Source organism: Salvelinus sp. IW2-2015, unplaced genomic scaffold (genome assembly GCF_002910315.2).
Source record: "Salvelinus sp. IW2-2015 unplaced genomic scaffold, ASM291031v2 Un_scaffold5551, whole genome shotgun sequence".
In the NCBI taxonomy this organism is placed as follows: Eukaryota; Metazoa; Chordata; class Actinopteri; order Salmoniformes; family Salmonidae; genus Salvelinus; species Salvelinus sp. IW2-2015.
In genome coordinates this window covers 58,303-65,546 of record NW_019946816.1, presented here as the reverse complement: position 1 = coordinate 65,546, position 7,244 = coordinate 58,303, and positions in this window count along the sequence as shown.

Here is a 7,244-nt window from a genome sequence, read left to right as displayed (position 1 = left end):
AAACTGTAATATCCTATGTTTAACAGAATCGTGGCTGAATGACGACATGGATATTCAGCTAGCGGGATATACGCTGCACCAGCAGGATAGAACAGCACACTCTGGTAAGAAAAGGGGGTGGCGGTCTGTGCATATTTATAAACAACAGCTGGTGCACGAAATCTAAGGAAGTCTCTAGATTTTTCTCGCCTGAAGTAGAGTATATTGTGATAAATTGCAGGCCACACTACTTGCCTAGAGAGTTTTCAGCTATACTTTTCGTGGCTATTTATTTACCACCACAGACAAATGCTGGCACTAAGACCGCACTCAGTCAGCTGTATAAGGAAATAAGCAAACAGGAAACCACTCACCCAGAGGCGGCGCTCCTAGTGGCCGGAGACTTTAATGCAGGGAAACTTAAATCAGTTCTACCAAATCTCTATCAACATGTTAAATGTGCAACCAGAGGGAAAACAATTCTAGATCACCTGTACTCCACACACAGAGATGCATACAAAGCTCTCCCTCGCCCTCCATTTGGCAAATATGATCAAAGTTCTATCCTCKTGATTCCTGATTACAATAAAAAATTAAATCAGGAAGCACCAGTGACTCAGTCAATAAAAAAGTGGTCAGATGAAGCAGATGCTAAACTTCAGGACTGTTTTGCAGCACAGACTGGAATATGTTCCGGGATTCTTCCGATGGCATTGAGGAGTACGCCACATCAGTCACTGGCTTTATCAATAAGTGCATCGAGGACGTCGTCCCCACAGTGACTGTACGTACATACCCCAACCAGAAGCCATGGATTACAGGCAACATTCACACTGAGCTAAAGGGTAGAGCTGCCGCTTTCAAGGTGCGGGACTCTAACCCGGAAGCTTATAAGAAATCCTCCTAAGCCCTCCGACGAACCATCAAAAAGGCAAAGRGTCAATACAGGGCTAAGATTGAATCATACTACACCGGCTCTGACGCTCGTCMMATGTGGCAGGGCTTGCAAACTATTACAGACTACAAAGGGAAACACAGCCGCGAGCTGCCCAGTGACACGAGCCTACCAGACGAGCTAAATCTCTTTAATGCTCGCTTCGAGGCAAGAAACACTGAAGCATGCATGAGAGCATCAGCTGTTCCGGACGACTGTGTGATCACGCTCTCCGTAGCCGACGTGAGGAAGACCTTTAAACAGGTCAAAATACACAAGGCTGCGGGGCCAGACGGATTACCAGGACGTGTGTTCCGGGCATGTGCTGACCAACTGGCAGGTGTCTTCACTGACATTTTCAACATGTCCCTGATTGAGTCTGTAATACCAACATGTTTCAAGCAAACCACCATAGTCCCTGTGCCCAAGAACACAAAGGCAACCTTCCTAAATGACTACAGACCCGTACCACTCACATCCGTAGCCATGAAGTGCTTTGAAAGGTTGGTAATGGCTCACATCAACACCATTATCCCAGAAACCCTAGACCCACTCCAATTTGCATACCGCCACAGATCCACAGATGATGCATCTCATCACTCCACACTGCCCTTTCCCACCTGGACAAAAGGAACACTTATGTGAGAATGCTATTCATTGACTACAGCTCAGCGTTCAACACCATAGTGCCCTCAAAGCTCATCAATAAGCTAAGGATCCTGGGATTAAACACCTCCCTCTGCAACTGGATCCTGGACTTCCTGACGGGCCGCCCCCAGGTGGTGAGGGTAGGTAGCAACACATCTGCCACGCTGATCCTCAACACTGGAGCTCCCCAGGGGTGCATGCTCAGTCCGCTCCTGTACTCCCTGTTCACCCACGACTGCATGGCCAGGCACAACTCCAACATCATCATTAAGTTTGCAGACGACACAACAGTGGTAGGCCTGATCACCGACAACGACGAGACGGCCTATAGGGAGGAAGTCAGAGACCTGACCGGGTGGTTGCCGGAATAACAACCTATCCCTCAACATAATCAAGACAAAGGAGATGAGAGGGAGACGCCCCCATTCTCATCGACTGTGCTGTAGTGGAGCAGGTTGAGAGCTTCAAGTTCCTTGGTGTCCACGTTTTAGTTTTACCCCCAAGCCATAAGACTCCCGAACAGGTAATAAAATGGCTACCCGGACTATTTGCATTGTGTGCCCCCTCCAACCCCTCTTGTATGCTGCTGCTGCTACTCTGTTTATCATATATGCATAGTCACTTTAACCATATCTACATGTACATACTACCTCAATCATCCCGACTAACCGGTGCCTGTATATAGCCTCGCTACTTTTATAGCCTCACTACTGTATATAGCCTCACTACTGTATATAGCCTCTCTACTGTATATAGCCCCTCTACTGTATATAGCCTCTCTACTGTATATCGCCTCTCTACTGTATATCGCCTCGCTACTGTATATAGCCTCTCTACTGTTATTTTTCTGTGTCTTTTTACTGTTGTTTTATTTCTTTACTTACCTGTTGTTCACCTAATACTTTTTTTGCACTATTGGTTAGAGCCTGTAAGTAAGCGTTTCACTGTAAGGTCTACTACACCTGTTTTATTCGGCGCACGTGACAAATAATCTTTGATTTGATACTCGAGGAACGGATCGTTCAGATCAAATGGTCACAAGAGCGGAGAGAGAGGCCAGTGGCCTGTTGCGCACTGCACCCACTTTGCAATCTGAGCGAAGGCAGTCAGCATTTTGAGACTATATAACCATACATTTGTTTGTTTAAAACCTGGAGTTTTTGTGTAATTTTATGAGGCATGTCTTACGCTGTTTTAAAGTAGCCAAAATCGGACCACAGAAATGTTGGGGGAATTGTTTATGTATGAAAAACATCCTGATGTTTTGAACCAACATTTGTATGTTAATATTGGTTTTCAAATCAACTGTATTTCATCGTTCGGCAGGCAAAGACACAATCCTAGTCATATTATTAACCTTGTTATGTGTTGCATCTCAGTCGGGATCTCAAATTACCGTTGAGGTTAGAATAACAGAATACACAATGTGGTTGTTCATCAGCAGTCACTTAATTAGCTCATGTCACCTTTTTGTTTCCGATTGATTAGTTAGTGTCACGTTCGTCATAGTGAGGAGACCAAGGCGCAGCGTGATATGAGTACATTCTTCTTTATTATAAACAAAGAACACTAAACAAACTAACAAACGAACGTGAAGCTATGTACAACAAGTGCTGACATGCAACTACACATAGACAATAACCCACAAATGGAAAATAGCAACCTAAATAGGATCCCAATCAGAGCAATGATAAACAGCTGCCTCTGATTGGGAACCAATTCAGGCCACCATAGACCTACAATAACCTAGACATACAAAACCCCATAGATAACAAAAACCCCTAGACAAGTTTAAAAACACACATACCCACCCTCGTCAACCCTGACCAAAATAATACAGAAACATAGAAAACTAAGGTCAGAGCGTGACAGTTCGTCTAGCGACCAGCTAGTAAACTTGTAGTAAACATGGTGGAATTTACAGACCGGGCCGGGGTTCATTCATCATCACTTAACAATTTAAAACAGCTCTACCCTATCGCAAAACGTGTACAATTGCAGGAAATTAGCTGTAAAATTGTAAAATCTTCTTCTCCGACCCTTGGCAAAATGTGTAGGAATGCAGCAAACTTGCTTTAAAATGGCAATAGCCATTTCTCTATGCCCAATGGCAAACTGTGCAGAATTTGCATTAGTTTGTTGAGTCTGTAGCTAGCTAGTAGCTAGTTAGTTATGTTGAGTCTGTAGCTAGCTAGTGCTAGTAGTTTGAGTCCTGTAGCTAGCTAGTGCTAGTTAGTTTGTTGAGTCTGTAGCTAGCTAGTGCTAGTTAGTTTTTGATCTGTAGCTTAGCTAGGCTAGTTAGTTTGTTGAGTCTGTAGCTAGCTAGTGCTAGTATAGTTGTTGAGTCTGTAGTAGCTAGTGCTAGTTATTAGTTTGTTGAGTCTGTAGCTAGCAGTGCTAGTTATTAGTTTGTTGAGTCTGTAGCTAGCTAGTGCTAGTTATTGTTGTTGAGTCTGTAGCAGCTAGTGCTAGTTAATTAGTTTGTTGAGTCTGTAGCTAGCTAGTGCTAGTTATTAGTTTGTTGAGTCTGTAGCTAGCTAGTGCTAGTTATTAGGTTGTTTGAGTCTGTAGCTAGCTAGTGCTAGTTATTGTTGTTGAGTCTGTAGCTAGCTAGTGCTAGTTAATTAGTTTGTTGAGTCTGTAGCTAGCTAGTGCTAGTTAATAGTTTTGTTGAGTCTGTAGCTAGCTAGTGCTGGATAATTCGTTTTGTTGAGTCTGTAGCAAGCTAGTGCTAGTTAATTAGGTTGTTGAGTCTGTAGCAAGCTAGTGCTAGTTAATTAGTTGTTTGAGTCTGTAGTAGCTATGCTAGTTAATTGTTTGTTGAGTCTGTAGCTAGCTCGTGCTAGTTATTTTGTGAGTTCTGTAGCAAGTTAGTGCTAGATTAGTTTGTTTTTGAGTCTGTCAAGCTAGTGCTAGTTAGTTTGTTGAGTCTGTAGCTAGCTAGTGCTAGTTAATTAGTTTGTTGAGTCTGTAGCTAGCTAGTGCTAGTTAGTTTGTTGAGTATGTAGTAGCTGTGCGATAATTAGTTTGTTGAGTCTGTAGCTAGCTAGTGCTAGTTAATTAGTTTGTTGAGTCTGTAGCTAGCTAGTGCTAGTTAATTAGTTTGTTGAGTCTTGTAGCTAGCTAGTGCTAGTTAATTAGTTTGTTGAGTCTGTTAGTAGTGCTAGTAATTAGTTTGTTGAAGTCGTAGCTAGCTAAGTGCTAGTTAATTAGTTTGTTGTCTGTAAGCTAGCTAGTGCTAGGTAATAGTTTGTTGAGTCTGTAGCAAGCTAGTGCTAGTTAGTTTGTTGAGTCTGTAGCTAGCTAAGTGCTAGTTAATTAGTTTGTTGTTTCTCACATCACTTGACATGACTTCCTGCTCTAGTGCTCTCTCAACACCAAATGATGGCTCAACACATACACCCCTTCGGCCCTCATCTTCCCTCCCACGTCTCATCCTATTACTCAGTAACAGCCCGCCACTACTGATAGTCAGCAGGAGCAGGTCACAGTGAAATGTAATCCCCCCCCCCCCCAAAAAAAAAAAAATCAAGAGAGTGCCATATTGAAATTCAGAAATAGCCCAAAAACATGCAACCCACATCTAATAAATTTTCACCCTCAACATAATTATCAGGACAATCATAACAGCAACCCTGGGGTGATAGCCACCTGAAATAAAGAGAGGAGGAGAGAGGAGGAAAAGGAGACTAGGAGGCAGACTGACCAAGGTGCATCTTAATAGTCTAATGTCCATAGCTTGACTTACAATTTGAATGGCTTCTCACAATTGACCAGAGATGGCACTCTCACACCACCCCATAATATATAGACTGTAGCCTGTATAGAACTCATAGACTGTAGCCTGTATAGAAATCAATAGTACTGGTAGCCTGTATAGATATCAATAGACTGTCCTGTTAGACATATAGACTGTAGCATGTATAGAGAATGCAAATAGACTGTAGCCTGTAATAGAATCAAATAGACTGTAGCCTGTATCGAAATCCAATAGACTGTAGCCTGTATATAAATCAATAGACTGTAGCCTGTATATAAATCAATAGACTGTAGCCTATGTATATATAATCTACTTTATTTGCTACAAAAAAAAATTCTAATTATGTGTGCAAACACTTTAGGCCTAAAACCTATCCTGGAGGTGTGTTTTTATATCATTATGACACAGGTGGGTGCTAGCCTAGTGGTTAGAGAGTTGGGTCGGCAGGTAGCCTCGTGGTTAGAGCAGTTGGTCGGCAGGTAGCTGTGGTTAGAGCGGTTGGGCTGGCCGGTAGCCTCGTGGTTAGAGAGTTGGGTCGCAGGTGCCTAGATGGTTAGAGCGTTGGGTCGCAGGTACCTCGTGGTTAGGCGTTGGGCTGGCCGGTAGCCTCGTGGTTAGGCAGTTGGGCTGGCCGGTAGCCTCGTGGTTAGAGAGTTGGGCTGGCCGGTAGCCTCGTGGTTAGATGCGTTGGGCTGGCCGGTAGCCTCATGGTTAGAGAGTTGGGCTGGCCGGTAGCCTCATGGTTAGAGAGTTGGGTCGGCAGGTAGCCTCGTGGTAGAGCATTGGGTCGGCAGGTAAGCCTCGTGGTTAGAGCGTTGGGCTGGCCGGTAGCCTCGTGGTTAGAGAGTTGGTCGGCCAGTTAGCCTCGTGGTTAGAGCATTGGGTCGGCAGGTAGCCTCGTGGTGTAGAGCGTTGGGCTGGCTGGTAGCCTCGTGGTTAGAGCGTTGGGCTGGCCGGTAGCCTCGTGTTAGAGAGTGGGCTGGCCGTAGGCCTCATGGTTAGAGCGTTGGGCCTGGCCGGTAGCCTCATGGTTAGAGGAGTGGGCTGGCCGGTAGCCTGCATGGTTAGAGAGTTGGGCTGGCGGTTGAGCCTCATGGTTAGAGAGTGGGCTGGCCGGTAGCCCTCATGTTGATTGGCGCGGTAGCTAGGTAGAAGTTGCGGCTTGCCGTAGCCTCGTGGTTAGAGAAGTTGGGCTGGCCTTGCCCGTGGTTAGGAGTCTGCGGCTAGCTCTGTTAGAAGGTTGGGCTGGCCGGTTAGCCTCGTGTGTTAGAGGTTGGCCGCGGTAGCCTCGTGGGTTGAGCGTTGGGCGGCAAGTAGCCTCGTGGTTAGAGCATTTGGCTGGCCGGTAAGCCTCGTGGTTAGAGCATTGGGGCCGGCCGTAGCCTCGTGGTTTTAGAGCGTTGGGTGGCAGGTAGCCTCGTGGTTAGAGAGTTGGGCTGGCCGGTTGCCTCGTGGTTTAGAGGAGTTGGCTTGGCCGGTAGATTCCTCGTGGTTAGAGCGTTGGGCTGCAGGTAGGCCTCGTGGTTAGAGAGTTGGCTGGCCGGTAAGCCTCGTGGTTAGAGCATTGGGCCGGCAGGTAGCCTCGTGTAGAGCATTGGCCGCGGCAGGTAAGCCTCGTGGTTAGAGATTTGGCTGGGCCGGTAGCCTCGTGGTTAGAGAGTGGGCTGCGGGTAGCCCGTGGTTGTAGAGCGTTTGGTTCGGCACGTAGCCTCGTGGTTAGAGAGTTGGGCTGGCAGTAGCTCGTGGTTAGAGCGTTGGGCTGGCCGGTAGCCCTCTGTTATAGAGCGTTGGGCCAGAATCCAGAAAGTTGCTGGTTCAAAGTAGCTGAGCTGACAGGGTGAAATATCTGGAGAAATGTGTCATTGACCAAGGCACCGAACCCTAATTTGCGCCAGGGGTGCCGTATAACCATGGCTGCCCCCA